General features: G+C 52.2%; 1 long non-coding RNA gene across 1 annotated transcript; it reads left to right on the top strand.

Annotated features, from left to right (window-relative positions):
• Nucleotides 1–391: 391 nt before the first annotated feature.
• LOC123786040 (uncharacterized) lies at nt 392–9,510 on the top strand. The gene is made up of 3 exons (XR_006777872.2): nt 392–496; nt 7,444–7,610; nt 7,908–9,510. It is a non-coding gene; the product is annotated as an uncharacterized LOC123786040 (long non-coding RNA).
• Nucleotides 9,511–16,792: the final 7,282 nt, after the last annotated feature.

The raw sequence follows: 16,792 nt of genomic DNA, 5'->3' as shown, positions 1-16,792 counted from the left end.
CACAGTCACAAGAGGTAGTAATTGCCCCACTGTGAACTAAAGAGGGGAACAAGCAGATTCTGTAGCAGAGACAATTTGCACAACAGACTGGGGAGGGAAAGACATTTGGAGAAAACAGTAGGGAAACTGGCCTGCGGAAGCAAGAGTTGGAGAAGTGGTCAAGGGGCCTCAAAGGGATCCAGCCCTAATCTGTCCTGAATTGGGAAGTTGCTGGCACAAGCGTGACGTCAGCACTGTGCTTAGGATCATTAATCTGGCAGGTTCCTTATAGCAGGACAAATGGGAGGGAAGAGCCTGGAGCAGGGAGACATTTAGAAGGCTGGGGTAATGGCCCGGGCAAGAATGAAATGAACAAGGAAGTGGTGAGGGATAGGGCAGAGCAGAAGTCAGGAGGAGGGATCCAAGTGGGGGGTCATGCTGACCTCTCCCTCTATTGATCTGGGATGAGGGCAGAGACAGAAGGTGGAACTGACTTTCCCACAGTGAAAGAAGAGGGGTAAGCAGCTGCTTTACTGAAGGTGGAGGTGGGACTCCCGGGCTGGTAGCTGGAAGGTGAGAGAGGGGCTCTTCTAGACCTGCAGGACAGCCAGGAATAAGCCAGAAGATGCGAGGAAGGGTGAGGGGGACAGAGTGCAGAAGCAAGTACAGGCGGCTGACTATAAACATAAATAGTCTGATCTTCTAGTCTCCCGCCCCTTGATCCGAAAGTGTGCGGTCTTACGTCAGTGCAGCAACCCCAGAAAATCAGGTTGGTTTATTCCCCCTTCCTGAGTCTGTGGGTATCTATGTGCGGTTTCTTTGCACGTTTTGACTTATGTGTATCTATATGTAGATGTGTTTATACTTATTTATATATTTGAACTTGTATAGGTTTCTAAGTGACGAACTTGTTTACAAGCACATGTACTTGAGATAATATCTTCCTGCATTTTTCCGAGCTTAGTGTATGTATAGAACTGCAACTGGAACTTCAATTCTTAAAGGAACCTAAGCAATCCTGGATCTTCAGGCACCTTTGAGCAGACGCACAGACGTATAAACGTAACTTGGCAGTGGCACGCGGCAGCAGACTCGCACTCGCTCACGAACAGCTAGCTGTGCACATCTTTCTAACCTCCATTAGGTGATATCAGACTACAGCTCAAAATTGCCATGGCGCGAATATTTACAACACGGAAATCAGCGACTACTCTAAATCAGGCGGTCGTTGTCTTGCAGAAAGCTGGCTGTTAAGCGTTTACCAGCGCTCACTGGGCACGTGCGCTTTATGTGTGTGAGACGTCCGTGCGCCGTGTGTGTCTGAGTGCAGAAGTACATATGTGAAAGCGTGCACCTGTGTCGCGGGTCCACTTTTTTTATAGATCGCAAACCCAATGGTGCAAACCTGCAACTATTTTCCCACAGCTGAGCTGAATTTCTATCTCAATCCTCTGTTCTTAGCTGAATCGTGTACAGGTGAGCTCAGTCGTTCCAGGTTTCAGTCGAGACCTAACGCTTAGCCTCCTCGTGGCTCCCGCATTTGCATCTGAGGGCCAGGGTTACACAGCGGGCAGCAGCACCAGGAGGGGCGGCCACGGCAGCTGCCCAGATGCCCAGTCTCCCTGTCTGGGCCTCCAACCAATCTCCATCTCTTGCGGTTTTTAGAACCCCTCCGCTTGCCAGGTTCAGAGGGGTTTATGCTTCCTTCCTTCTGGGCTCCTGGACTCTCCAGGCTGCTGCCTCCAGGATTAAGGGCAGGGGCGGGGGTATCAAGCCGCCTAACTACACAACACCCATAAGAGAAACTGCAAGCCCAAAATGCCCCAGGTCAAGGGCCTCATAGACGGCCCAGCTGGGGTTGGAACCCAGTTCTTTCTAACTCTAAAGCCTTTCCACTCTACCAGACTGCCCCAGTTCCCGGTGGATTAGGAGCCCTTGGTACCTGCTTTGGGTCATGATGGGTTAGGCCACTGATGCTCAAAGAAATCATAGAATTCCAAATCCCATCATCTGACCCCGCATCAACTTTTACCTGCCCTGTCGCTGTGGTACAGCAGGAAACCCACAAATTAGTGTGCACAGAGGGTGGGCTGGGAGGCTACCCTCCTCTAGGGAGTCTGTGACACAGCCAGGGGGATCAGTGTCGCCAGCTTCCACTTCCGGCCTGTCCCATTCCTTTATCAGGATTTGTTCTTTGGCACCTAGCTGGAGCCCTGGACACAGAACTTCCTGAGCTACGGACATTCTGTATCCCAGGAGAGAAGGGTAAAGGGTTTGGTGTAGGGTGGGTTATGCAGGTTGGTCAAGGCTTAGTATGTCAGGAGCCATTGAGAGCAACCTGAGTTCTCTCTTGGAGGCTGAAAGGAAGGTACTGGTAATAATGGAAGCAGGGAGGGGAAGAAGCCCTTCTGCCCACCCCTCGCTTACAGTGGAGGGACCTCTTCCAGAAGAGGCCTGTTCTGGGAGCATCTGACCTCAGGGCTGGTCTGACCCCTGCCAACCACTGATGTGTTCTTTGTTACCAAAATCCTGTTGTTTCGAGACTGTGAGCCCCAGGGAAGCCTTTTTCAGCTAGCGCAGTTTGCCGGAGGCTCAGCCCAGTTGTGGGCTGTCTCGGGAGCTCCTTCCCACTGCTGAGCAATGTCCCACCACGCGGATGTAGTGTATTTCTTTCTGGTGAAATATTTCACACATACAAAAATCTATATAATGGCCATAAACGTTCTAAAGTTGTGGGTCCTTATCTGCAAACCCTTGAGCCTCACAGAAGAACCTGGAAAATCAGGAGAAACTCCAAGTTTTGGCACCCCCCCTCGAGTCCTTGTGGCTGAGTATCCCTCCCCAGGCTGTGAGGAACTGTCTGCTGTGAAAGGGGCTGACGAAAGCCCAACCTCCTGAGCCTGCGGGTGTCAGGATCTCAGGAGGGAGAGGAGGTAAACGGACCTCTGCCAGACTAGCACCTGTCTCAAGTAGGGCCTCGCTCTCTGCTCAGACTTCTGGCGGACAGAGACTGGAGCAGACAGCTGCCCATAGAGGCCCATAGAGGCTTCTCAGGGCAAGTCACCGCGTGTTCCAGCACCAGCTGCTACCCAAGAATGTGCAAGGGCAGTCTCAGGATCAGACAGGCCTCTGCCAGCAGGGCTCCTGGAAGGAGGTGGGAGTTCAGGACAGATATCTCTGGGGCTTTGTCTCCTGGAGGGGATCCTGGCTAGGACCCCCTTAGCAGGCACTGAGTGTCTGCCTTTCGGTGTATTGTAAGCAGCTTAAGCCTTGGACTGGGTCACAACCTCCAGGAAGAGCCCACGCAAGAGAAGGGACAGTCCCTGGAGTCAAGAAGAGGGAGAGAAGTGAGGAAAACAGAGGCTGGGAAACTTGCTCCAGGGCAGGCAGCTGTCCTGACTGGCTCTGCCACTCCCTACCAGGTGCCTCAAAGACTCCCCTTGCAGCCCAAGCTCCCACCTCCCAGAATCCCGAGGGTTTGCAACCCCCTCCCCAACATATCCTCTCCATAGGCCAGGCCAGTGTTGTGTCTCTGTGTGGGAGGGAGCCTGCTCCCATGTAACCCGACCCCTCAGGACTCTCCCAAGGGTGGGTCCCTCCCTGAAAATCTGAGCTGCAGAGGGGAGGGAAAGGGGCTCCAGCAGCAACCAGTGCACCACTTCTGAGCATCTCCACGTGCCTGGCCCGGGGCTGGGCCAGGCTGTAGGTGGGCAGACGTGGGTCTCACAGACTGGCCAGGCAGGCAAGGCGTCAACTCCTGGGAAGTTCGCTAAGAAGCCCAGAAGTCACCAGGAGGCAGTAGATGAATCTGATGAGGACTGTGGACTCAGTACAAACAGAGGGCGGAGGACAAAGGGGTTAGAATGGGCTAGAGCACTCTGGAAGGCTTCCTGGAGGAGGGGTACTGCCCGGGTCTTGAAAGCCTGGTAGGAACTGATGGGAGAGTCAGGGAGAGCACTGTGAGTGAAGTAAGAGGGGGGTTGGAGAGTCTGTGCAGGGCAGGGGCCAGGATGAGCAGGATTCTTTAGGGTTCCAGAGCCATTGCTCAGAGTGTCTTACGAGGGCCAGGCAACTTTCCTCCCCTTTTCCACTGGCCCAGGAGACCCAGGCAGTGTGACCCGCAGGACGGGAGGCGGGACAGAAGGCAGAGGAAGGGCTGGCCAGTAGCCTAATCAGTTGAAACAGTCCCCTTACAAGGTGCCCTGGGGGGCTCAGAGAGCTCCCTGAGCTCCTTGGAGCCAACCCCTGCTGTTGAAATACTTGCGAAGAAGCAGTTGAGACTGGTGGTCTGGTTTGCTCAGGACTGAGGGAGTTCCTGGGATGCAGGACTTTCAGTTTTAAAAATGGGCTGTGTTGGTCACCCCTAAAAAAAAAAAAATCCCTTCTGGAGAGGAGTCCTAGAGCAAGTCTGAGGGGGTCACCCCAATGATCCATGACAGATTAGATGACTGAAGTGTTTCTTAGGAGGAGAAATGTTCAGTTTTCAGTTCTTTAGAATTGTCTTCCCATAATTGAGGAGAGCAGGACTGACGCGTGACGGCAAATAACAGAATGATTACCCACAGAGCGAGTCAGCGGTGTTGCCCAAATGCTGTTTCCTCGGGAGATGTTAACTGGTAATTCCAGAACAAAGGGTTCCTATGGTCCTTGGGAACACTGAGTCCTCTACCATCCATCCACCTGCCGCACCCCTGCGTCAGGGAGTCCTGCGGCCCATCAGGACATGAAGGCTCCGAAAAGCCCCAAGGGAGAGAAACCTGTTTCATCCTGTTTAATGGCTCAATAAACAAGGTTATTTGCACAGAGGGAGCCTTGTCTTCACCCGCCTGCACACTCTCTCACCCAACACACACACATTTTCTCGTGATTCCAATTTGGAAAACTCTGGAAGAAGAACATAATTCTATAGGATCACCCACTTCATGGTCCTGGAGGGCCTATGCCAATTTAATAATCCCATGGGCAGACTTTAAGGATAACCCAGCTAGGAGTGTCATTTCCATTCTTGTTCAATTCAAAATTACCCCCTTTTTTTTTTTTTTCTTTAATCCACTGGCTTTTTTTTTTTTTTAGATTTTTTTTTTTTTTAAGTAATCTCTTCACCCAACATGGGGCTTGAACTCACAACCCCGAAATCAAGAGTTGCATGCCGTATCCACTGAGCCAGCCAGGCACCCCAATCCACTGGCTTTTAAATGCTGGACTTTTCAGTTCTTCCAGGGGCTTCACTCTAAGGCCTCAGGCTTGGGCTTTGTTTCCTTCTGGGCTGGAACCACCAGCAGCCTCAGGTCATTCTCTTGCCATGCCTTTCAGGTTGGGAGGACAGGGCTGGCACTCCTCCACTCCTCCTTCCCTGGGGCAGCCCAGAATTCTCTCCCAGATTCTGGGTCAGTAAGACTTTGGCCTGCTCTAGACTTTTCTTCCTAAGCAGGAAGGGCAAGGTGGGTTTCAGCTCTCTAGACCGAGAGCAGGGGTCAGAGCTGGCCTAGGAGGTGTTGCCCAAAGCCTCTTATGGGCCTCTCCTAGCATACTGCCTCTCCCTGAGTGATACTATCTCAAAGGAGGCCACTGGCGTTGCTGGACAGATGGGGTTTGTGCAGCCTTGAACCCCCAGCTGGGGCACTGGGGGAAGAAAGGCAGGAGAGGCATGGTATAGCCCAAATGCTCCCTGAGCTCCGTAGTGCCCTGAGTGGGGCAGATAGGGCAAGGATGTAGCCACCCGTAGCAAAACCAGGCCAGAACAGCAGTCGAGGGGCCCCCTGGAGGGGTCAAGCATTTGAGGATGGCTCAGAGAGTGAGCAAGATTCTAGTCCCAAGCTGGAAGGAAGCTGGGGCCCTGTCAAAACTGTGAAAGGTTATAAGTGAGGCTCCGGAAGAATGAAAAGTGGGAGCCAGGTGGGCACTTCCATATAGGAAGCCAGGTCTTGAGCTTTCTCAAGGCCCGAGCATTGCCCCACTCTCTGCTCTCAAGCCCCACCGGGAAGAAAGTCAGATAAACTCGCTGAGGATCCCAGACGAGGCTGAGGAAAAGCCACTTCACCTTTACCTGCGCCCTAATATCTCAGACATGGGGTATGCTGGCATTAAGCTAAGGCAGCCACTTCTACTCTAAAAGGAATCTACTGAAAATCCCGGAAATGGGGTGTTGAGAGCATAACAACATCAAGCTTAGAGCCCTGCCGGGTAAATGTAAGGATCAATTGTAGCATTTGACTTAGTAGTGTTTCCTCTTCCCACCTTTCAGGGCCCCCCCCCACTAGGGGGTGTGGGCTTTAACAGAAACCCTGTGGGAGAGGAGGGACTGACCTAGAGGACCCAGTTTCGGACGGTGGCATTTCAGGCACCCTAACAGAGCTATCTGGGCTTGGGTCTTCCTCATACCCTTATTATCACACCGCGCCCCTTGGGCAAATGCCCGCCCCAGGCCAATCCTGTCTGCCGAGCTATCTCTGCTCCCCCTCAGCACTGAGTGGGGCGGGGGCCACGGTCAGAGGGGCGTGCTGGCCCAGCTGGTCCCACGTGGCCAAGCATGTGCGGTTCAGTGGCCAGCTGAGGCCTAAGCAGAGGGGACAGCAGTGCCTTTCCTGAGACAAGTGGGAAGAAGGTATCAGCCATGGCTGACCGAGCGGTGACCCAAGGCCCAACACAGAGCCAATTAGCAGCCACCACGATGGCGGTGGGCTTGCCGCAGCTTCCACAGGAAGCCCCGCGTGCAACCGGCGTGTCAGGCTGAGTTAGCACCAGGAGGGCTGAGTGGAGTCCTCCCGGAGGCTGGCTGGACGGGGGATCGTGGGTGAGAACACTTCCCCCTGGGCTCTGGGGAGCTGGGCCAAGTGAGAACACGTGAGCGTGCCCGCGTCTGCCTGTGCCCGTGGCCATGCGCACGGTGCGGGTGATGCCGGACTCGTGTGTCCCCGTGCACGTGCCTGCTCGTGTCCACTTAGCATGTTTTGTCCCTTTGGCATACCTTGTGTATCTATTTCATGCCTACTTGGTGTGTGCACTTGGGAACTCTGGGACTAGACAAGCCCAAGTGCCTGCCCTCATGAGGCCTCCATTCTAGTGGCCAGGACAGAAAAGAAACGAACAAACATCTATAAGGGCGTGCAGTAGGTGCCAGAGGAAAGGTAAAACAGGGAGCAGGATGAGGGAGCTATCTTCAAACGTGATCAGGGAGGGCCCCTCTGAGGAGGTGATCTTGACCCAAATGATGAGGAGGCAGCCAGTTGAGTGTCAGGAGGCGGGGGGCGGGGGGGCTGTAGACAGAGGGCAGGGAGCAGGGCCAGAGGGAGAGGAGTTGGGATTCTACCCAGCTGCCGGTGTGTGTGGTGTGGAGGAAAAGGGCGAAGCCACAGCTGGGGAGACATCCGCTGGTCCAGGCAGGAGGAGAGCCCTCAGTGAAAGTCTGCTTGCCTGGCTCGGCACTGAGGGGCCCTTCTGACCCTCCCCCAAATCCCATCCCAGGATCCAACGCACAGAAGCCTCTCTGCTTGTGCGGGTCCTGACCATCCCTCAGCTCAGCCACAGCAGAGGCCACTGCCCAGGAAGAGAGAGCAGGACACTTCTTGCCAGACTCAACTCTGAAACCAGAGCCTGAAACTGGCCTCCAAGCTGAATCCTCGTGGCCAGAGGTGAGGCTGCCTTTGGAGGTCCTGCTGTATAAGCCCTGCTGGTAGGTGGTGTGATGGGATGGCTGAGAGGCTGGAGGGGGACACCGGGAATCCAGCCCTGGCTGTGTCAGCCCAGACTTTCCCTAAGGAGTCCTGACATGGTGTGGCAACCAGGGCTGGGAACTGGGGAAGCTGGAGGCCTCCCCAGCCATTGCTGCCTTGCCCAGCCCCTCCCCACAAGCAAGGCAAGCTCCAGCCTCCAGCAAAGAGGCCAAAAGCTGCCTCCAGACTTCGCCTTCTCTTTCCTCAACCCCACAGCCCTGGGACAGAGAGCCTCATTGGCTCAGGAGGGGAAGCTGAGCTGGACGGCCTGCCTTGACAAACCAGCCAGAGGCCTCCTTCCACTGTGGAAGATTGACTTGGGTGTCTCAAGATGATGTCGACATCAGGCGTGAGAACCTGAGTCTGTGTGTCTACTTGTACCCGAGTGTGCTTGATATCTAGGTCAGACTGGTACCTTCCTGATGGTTCACATGTCTGTGAGTGGGTCCCATGCGCATCTGTGCCTATATGTCCGCCTGTGGGCCCCTCTGTGGCCCCTGCCTATGCTGGCTGTGTGGGAGCCTCTCTGTGTATGTGCCTTTCTGGGCATGAGTGGCTGAGGTGTCTTGAGGTTTGTCACCTGTCAGCGTCTGAGATCTGCACCACCCTGTTCCCTAGCCTGGCCCGCCCTGAGGCTCTGGGGAGAAGCTGCCTGCTCCACTCTCGTCAAGGCTGTAGACAGGGTGGCAAGGAGACTCACGGTTCTCGGGAAATGTGATTCTGCTGCTGTTGACTGGCAAGGATTTGCACTTAGCTTCGTCTACGTGTCACCACCACCCCACCCCCACCCCTGCTGCCACACAGTTAGCCAGAGCAGTGGCCCTGAGACCAGTCCCACGCGGATTCTGGCCTCTCACTGACCTCCGGCTGTGGCTTCAGGCCCTCATCACCTCCACTGCCCACCCAGAAGGGCCTTGGCGGCTGGGGGTGAGGTGAGGCAGGCAGGCGGGCTGGGGCAGGAGTTCATCTGGTGTGTTGGGCTCAGAGATTTCAAACTGGAAGGAAATTAAGAGGTAATCTTGTCCCCCTCCCCAACTTTTTTTTTTAAAGATTTTATTTATTTATTTAACAGAAAGAGAAACAGAAATTTAACGACTCCTCTCTTTATTTATTTATTTAACAGCCAGCGAGAGAGGGAACACAGGCAGGGGGAGTGGGAGAGGAAGAAGCAGGCTCCTAGCGGAAGAGTCTGACGTGGGGCTCAATCCCAGAACGCCGGGATCACGCCCTGAGCCGAAGGCAGCCGAGCCACCCAGGCGCCGCTCCCCCTCCCCAACTTATCCTTTTTATTGGCCACAGTTGTGTCTCTGTGTGGGAGGGAGCCTGCTCCCATGTAACCCCTCAGGACTCTCCCAAGGGTGGGTCCCTCCCTGAAAATCTGAGCTGCAGAGGGGAGGGAAAGGGGCTCCAGCAGCAACCAGTGCACCGCTTCTGAGCATCTCCACGTGCCTGGCCCGGGGCTGGGCCAGGCTGTAGGTGGGCAGACGTGGGTCTCACAGACTGGCTAGGCAGGCAAGGCGTCAACTCCTGGGAAGTTCGCTAAGAAGCCCAGAAGTCACCAGGAGGCAGTAGATGAATCCGATGAGGACTGTGGACTCAGTACTAACAGAGGGCGGAGGACAAAGGGGTTAGAATGGGCTAGAACATTCAGGAAGGCTTCCTGGAGGAGGGGTGCTGCCCGAGTAGGAACTGATGGGAGAGGCAGAGAGAAGGGTCAGGAAGAGCACTGTGAGTGAAGTAAGAGGGCGGGAAGAGAGTCTGTGCAGAGCAGGGGCCAGGATGAGTAGCTTTCTTTAGGATTCTAGAGCCATCGCTCAGAGTGTCTTATATGGGGGTTGGGGGGCAGGTCCAGGAAGGCTCCAGAGAGCTGTCCTTCCTGGGTAGGGGCGGGAAGGAAGGGGAGGATAGAAGGGCAGACTGGGCAGGGCAATTCTAGCTGGGAGGAGGAGGTGGGTATGAACACTCAGGGATCTTGCGATCCCATCGTCTCCTGTGCTCTTCTCTCTCAGACACCTTCCCAGTTCTGGGGAAGAGAATGTGTTTGGATAGCTTAGGTGACAAGAATCCATTTGGCTAGCTTGGGGCAAGGCTGTACCTCTCCAAGGGCACAGTATCACTCGGCAGAAATTCGGCTGCAGATGGGACGGTTTTGCCCACCATAAGCCCCTCTTTGTGCTAGGCCCGTGCTGGGTGCTGGGGATATAGAAATGAGCACATTCTCACAGACATCTCAGGAAATACTTACGTGAGTCTTGAAGAATGAGTAGGAGTTTGCCAGTTGGAGAGGTGGGGCAGGGTGTAACGGGCAAGCCTGGAGTCTGCATCTGAGGCAGAAAACCACAGAAAGAGAAAGAACCTCTGGACTCTCTTGTATCTGTGAGCCAGGAGGCAAGGAGGGCTGCCGGAGGGGCACTACCCTTACAGGGTGTTGGAGTCGATAAGCATCTCACCTCCTCCTCCTGCCCCCGCCCACGCCTAAGGCTCTTAACAGAGAGTTTGGTTTGGTTTTTTTGTTTTTTTGTTTTTTGTTTTTTGTTTTTTTTGAAAAGCAGGCCCCCTGGCTGCCCTAAACAAAGCAGAGGTGTGGTAGGAGGGGGAAAGGCAAGGAGGAGGCTGGCAGCAGTCCCTCAGAGCCTCCATGCACATGGCCCTTCCGCATTATTGTAAGCGCCCGACCCAGACCACCGCAGGGGCGCAGGGGAGGCGATGAAAGTTTATAAAAGCGGAGGAGAGCCTTCCGGCTGGAAGGAGAGGCCACGCAGGGGTGTGTGTGTGTGTGTGTGTGTGTGTGTGTGTGTGTGTAGTATCTGAGGAGTGTGTATTCTGAGGCCAGGCGTCTGTTGGGAAAGACGCTCTCCCGTGCGGGGCCTGAGAACAAGCCTCGGGCCCAGACCCCTTCCTCACCAAGAGAGGAAGAGGCCACACAGCTGTGCTGCGCTTACCGCCCCCTGTGGGAATGTCTTTCCCTGGTTCAGGGTCAAGGTGCACCTCTTTGCTCTGCCTAAGCAGCACCTGGACAACCCTCAGGCACACGCCCCGAGGGCTGTAGTTCGAAGTCCAAGGACGACGCGTTGGGGCCTTCTGCAGCCGTACAAGGCGGGTGCACAGAGGCCAAACGCCCTGCTGGCTGCGTCCCTTGCTGGGGGCCCCCCGCTGGCCATGAGGGAGTAAAGCGCCTTTCTTTTCTATGGGAGTAAAGCGCCTTTCCATCTGGCGCTTGACCGTGTTGTGTTTTCTTCGGCGATTCCAGCACCAAGATGCAGTGGGCAGTGGGCAGTATTTGGGTTTCCGGTCCTGGTGGCTGGCACTGCGATGATCTTGGCTGTGTCCTCCACATAGCTGGAGTGCTCCCCTGGCACTGGCTGGCCGTGCACGGTGTTCTGCTCCACAGCATTTCAGTGGTTAAGCAGGTGGGGAGCTAGTGCTGGGAAGACTAGGGACTGGGGTTACCAACTCATCCTCGTTGGCCCAGGACTTTACTGGTTGGCACTGAAAATCCCATGTTCTGGGTATACCAGTGTGGTTGGTCACCCAGCCCAGGGCTGACCAGCAAAGTGAAGGCGATCAATTAATTCACTTCTCTGTCACTCAAGTTCCTCCCTTGTAAAATGGGTCTAAAAATGATAACCTACTTTACAGAATTTTTGTGAGGGTTAAACAAGAGAGTGTGTGCCGAGGACATAGCTCAGTGCCTGGCACAAAGACATGTTCAAGCATTAGCCATTAATAACAGTATCATATTAGGTACAGAGACATTTTCTGCATAGTCCCAGGGGAGGAAATGGGACCAACCTGCTCAGTAGAAGGAAAAATCCCCTCACAGACTGGGGGTCGCGAGTTGCTAAGGTTTCAAACAGAGGCTAATATTTGGCCTGCTTTGTAAGTGGACAGTAGAACGAGCCACCTCCGGGTCCTGAAATGTCTTAGTCCTGTGATGAATTAATCTCATCCTCTTTTCTCCCCCCCTCTCCCCTCTTTTCTTCTAATCAGCAATTCCTGTCATGGGAGACCACTCAGGGCTGCTTGAATAAAGACAGGGAGACATTCCAGCCCTGAATCCAGTGATCTGTGTTGTGCTAAAGACAGAAGCAAACCTGAATGGCTCTCTGCTGTTCTGGCTGATGGGCCACTTCCCCTCCTCGGAGAGGAGCTCCCAGCCCTGGCTGGACTTCCATTAGCCTGCTGCTTCCCACAACCCCACTCAGGGGCTCTGCCGTGTGTGTGTGTGTGTGTGTGTGTGTGTGTGTGTGTGTGTGTGTGTGACAGAGAGACAGAGAGAGAGGTCAGCAAGGGTCTCATGTGATGTGTGCAAAGTCCCAGACTGCTCCCCTCCCCCACCTTGTTCTTTCCTGTTATTCCCCAACCTCACCCCCTCACCCGCACCCCCCACGTGGTCCTCACAGGCCTAGTCGCTTAACGCAAGGCAATTAATAGAGCCCTTTGAGGACTTGTCATTAGCTCTTTAACTCAGCCACTTGAGTGGGGGCCCCAGGCATGTGACAGGGGTGCCAGGAACTCCAGGGCAGCTGTTTGGGGTGGGGGAGGCAGAGGCAGAGCGGAGAAACAGGGTTGGGAGGCTTAGACTATGGGGACCAATAGCTGATGTGAACATAGCAGTGGTCGTTGCTTTTCATTGTGTTTGTCTTACCAAATTTTGCTCTGGCTAAGCTGCGGCAAAACCAAGACCAGAGAGGAGAGATGCCCCACAGTAAAGCTGCTGATTACACGGACCATCATAGGAGAAATTTCCTCTAGGATGTGGGCACTTTAGAGAGGGGTCATCATGGGGTGACATCCTGTGTGTCCGAGTGGGGGGGGATAGCTGTGCTTCCACTGGGGTGGGGCACTGGCAGGGAAAGAGGTGAGAGCTCCCCAGGGGGAGGAGAGGATGACGAGAGAAGAGGGGCCTGGGTCTCCGAGCCTGCCTCTGTCTGTCTCTCACAAACATGGCTGTTGGCAGCCAGGCCAGGCAGGGGCAGGAGAGGCCCAGATGCCCATGTGGACTTTGTCTCCACCAGTTTGTACTGTGTGTGTGTGTGTGTGTGTGTGTCTGTGTGTGTGTGTGTCTGTGTGTGTGTGTCTGTGTGTGTGTGTGCGCTCTCCCGCCTGCCTTCCTGGCCCACACTCTAACATTGGTGGTGGGGCTCCCATGGTCTCTCAAAACTCCTTCATAACTTCTAATAGTTTGGGCGTGGATTCTTTTGGGTTTTCCATATAGAGTATCATGTCATCTGCGAAGAGAGACAGTTTGACTCCTTCTTTGCCGATTTGAATACCTTTTATCCCTTTTTGTTGTCTGATTGCTGTTGCAAGGACTTCTAGTAATATGTTGAATAATAGTGGCGAGAGTGGGCATCCTTGTCCTGTTCCTGATCTTAAGGGAAACGCTTCCAGCTTTTCCCCATTGAGAATGATATTTGCTGTAGGCTTTTCATAGATGGTTGTTATGAGATTGAGGAATGTACCCTCTATCCCTACATTCTGAAGGGTTTTAATCAGGAAAGGATGCTGTATTTTGTCAAATGCTTTTTCTGCATCAATTGAGAGGATCATATGGTTCTTGACTCTTTTCTTGTTGATATGATGTATCACGCTGATTGATTTGCGAATGTCGAACCACCCTTGCATCCCAGGGATGAATCCCACTTGGTCATGATGGATAATCCTTTTAATGTACTGTAGGATTCTATTAGCCAGGATCTTGTTGAGGATTTTGGCGTCCATATTCATTAGGGAAATCGGTCTGTAATTCTCCTTTTTGATGGGGTCTTTGCCTGGTTTGGGGATCAAGGTAATATTGGCCTCATAGAATGAGTTTGGTAGCTTTCCTTCTGTTTCTATTTTTTGAAATAGCTTTAGGAAAATAGGTATTATTTCTTCTTTGAATGTTTGGTAGAATTCCTCAGGAAATCCTTCCGGGCCCAGAGTTTTGTTATTTGGAAAGTTGTTTATCACTGACTCAATCTCTTCATAATTGATTGGCCTGTTTAAAAAATCAGTTTCTTCCTGTTTCAGTCTTGGTAGTTTATAGGTTTCCAGGAAAGCCTCCATCTCTTCCAGATTGCTTAATTTATTGGCATAAAGCTGTTGATAAAAGTTTCTAATAATCCTTCCAATTTCATTGGTGTTGGTCGTGACCTCTCCTTTTTCATTCATAATTTTATTAATTTGGGTCCTTTCTCTATTCTTTTGGATAAGTCTTGCCAGCGGTTTGTCAATTTTATTGATTCTCTCAAAGAACCAGCTTCTAGTTCTGTTGATCTGCTCTACTGTACTTCTGGTTTCTAATTCATTGATTTCTGCTCTAACCTTGGTCAACTGCTTCCTCATGCGTGGATTAGGCCTGTCTCTCTGTTGCTGTTCCAGCTTCTTGAGGTGAGAATATAAAAACTGCATTTTAGATTTTTCTATTCTTTTGAGTGAGGCTTGACCACTCTATCACACCATACACAAAAATAAACTCTAAATGGATGAAAGACCTCAATGTGAGACAGGAATCCATCAAAATCCTAGAGGAGAGCATAGGCAGCAACCTCTACGACATCGGCCAAAGCAACCTTTTTCATGACACACTCCAAAGGCAAGAGAAACAAAAGATAAAATGAACCTGTGGGACTTCATCAAGATAAAAAGCTTCTGCACAGCCAAGGAAACAGTCAAAAAAACTAAGAGGCAGCCCACGGAATGGGAGAATATATTTGCAAATGATACTACAGATAAAAGACTGGTACCCAAGATCTACAAAGAACTTCTCAAACTCAATATGCGAGAAACAAATAAAAAAATCATAAAATGGGCAGAAGATATGAACAGACGCTTTTCCACTGATGACATACAAATGGCTAACAGACACATGAAAAAATGTTCAAAATCATTAGCCATCAGGGAAATTCAAATCAAAACCACACTAAGATACCACCTTATGCCAGTTAGAATGGCAGAAATTGACAAGGCAAGAAACAACAATTGCTGGAGAGGATGTGGAGAAAGGGGATCCCTCCTACATTGTTGGTGGGAATGCAAGTTGATACAGCCACTCTGGAAAACAGTGTGGAGGTCCCTTAAAAAGTTAAAAATTGAGCTACCCTATGACCCAGCCATTGCACTACTGGGTATTTACCCCAAAGATACAGACGTAGTGAAGAGAAGGGCCATATGCTCCCCAATGTTCATAGCAGCATTGTCCACAATAGCCAAACTGTGGAAGGAGCTGAGATGCCCTTCAACAGACGAATGGATAAAGAAGATGTGGTCCATATATACGATGGAATATTACTCAGCCATCAGAAAGAACGAGTTCTCAACATTTGCTGCAACATGGACGGCACTGGAGGAGATATTGCTAAGTGAAATAAGTCAAGCAGAGAAAGACAATTATCACATGATTTCTCTCATCTATGGAACATAAGAACTAGGAAGATTGGTAGGGGAAGAAAGGGATAAAGAAAGGGGGGGTAATCAGAAGGGGGAATGAAGCATGAGAGACTATGGACTATGAGAAACAAACTGAGGGCTTCAGAGGGGAGGAGGGTGGGGGAATGGGATAGACTGGTGATGGGTAGTAAGGAGGGCACGTATTGCATGGTGCACTGGGTGTTATACGCAACTAATGAATCATCGAACTTTACATCAGAAACCGGGAATGTACTGTATGGTGACTAACATAATATAATAAAAAAACATTAAAATAAACAAAACAAAACAAAACAAAAAACTCCTTCAATAGGCCTTGAACCAGCCCTGGCTTTGGTCCTCTGCAGCTCCTCTGGCCGCCACTAGAGGGCAGCAGCCAACACAGCGGGGCCCCAGAACTTGAACTGCACACTTTCACTCCCCCGCCTTTTCACTCCACAGTCCTTTGCCTTTCCCAGCCCCTAGGGATGTGCAGGCTCCAGCTGTGCGGGCCCCTGGCACCACAGAACCAACTAAGTTCCTGTCCCTGGCCTTGGGCTCAGTGAAGGTGTAAGTCTGTGAGAGTGTGAGAAGGGGAGTTAGTAGAGATGCAGGAAGGGACCAGAGGTGACCAGAACCCTAGACGTATTCATCAGCTCCTCTAAGGATAAAGATAGAGGAAAAAGAGGAAGAGCCAGAGGATCAGGCAGCCTTCAGGGAGATAAAGCAGGATCGAGCCCGCTGGCCAAATGGCCGGTGATGACAAGACAGGCAGAATCACTCTCACAACAAGGGCAGCTGACTTGAAGAGACCAGAAAAAACGATGTGGCTCTGGAGCCAGAATGCCCAGATTCAAACTCCGGCTCTTCCAAGTACTAGCTGTGTGACTGTAGGTAAGGTACTCAGCCTCTCTGTGCCTCAATTTCTTACCTGTGAAATGGACATCGTAATAGCACTATCTCCTGTGGTAGATATGGACATTAAATGGGTTTATACATACAAATCACTTAGAACAGTGTCTGACACAGACTAAAACACAATAAATGTTTACAGTTAGTGTTTTGAGGAAGAGATCCATATGATGGTGAAAGAGCTAGTTTCCCCTAGAACATCCTCATGAGATGTATGAGAATTGGTCCCCACGCCAGCATCAAATGGTAACACATGAGTGTGTGAATTAGGAAAAGTTAAAGGGTTACGTGTAACATTGCGGTAAGTGTATATACTTACTGTCAGTATGTAGGTCAACAAACTTCTGAATCTACAAACCTTTTCACCCTTGAGTCCCTTGAATTGAGGGTGGGGAGCCCTCCTGCTCCCTCCCAACCCTCCTTCCAGGGAAGCTAGGTTTGCTCTCCCCTGTGACCCCTTGCCTGAGCATGGGTCCCAGAGAGCCTCGCTGAGCCCTGTCCAGCCCCGGTGGGTCAGAGGGAGCAGATGGGAGCCAGGGCCTCTGGCTTGCTTCGCACGGCTCTCAGGAAACCATGGCTTCTCCTGCCTACTGGGGGAGGAAACGCCAGTGCTCAGCCTTGGTTCCAGGGGCAACTTTTGGCCCCAAGACCATGGGGAAGTGCAGTCCCCAGCCCTGCAGCAACAATCCTGCATCCGGTCATCTCAACGCGCTTAACCTTTCTGGCCCTCAAGTTTCTCTTCTGTGCAGTTCCGGGAGGAGTGGGGGAATATGCTCCCTCCTCCCTGGGAGGACAGT

This window comes from Ursus americanus, chromosome 7 (genome assembly GCF_024610735.1).
Source record: "Ursus americanus isolate L20-20 chromosome 7, mUrsAme1.1.p, whole genome shotgun sequence".
Taxonomy (NCBI): domain Eukaryota; kingdom Metazoa; phylum Chordata; class Mammalia; order Carnivora; family Ursidae; genus Ursus; species Ursus americanus.
This window is presented reverse-complemented; position numbering and strand designations above follow the sequence as displayed.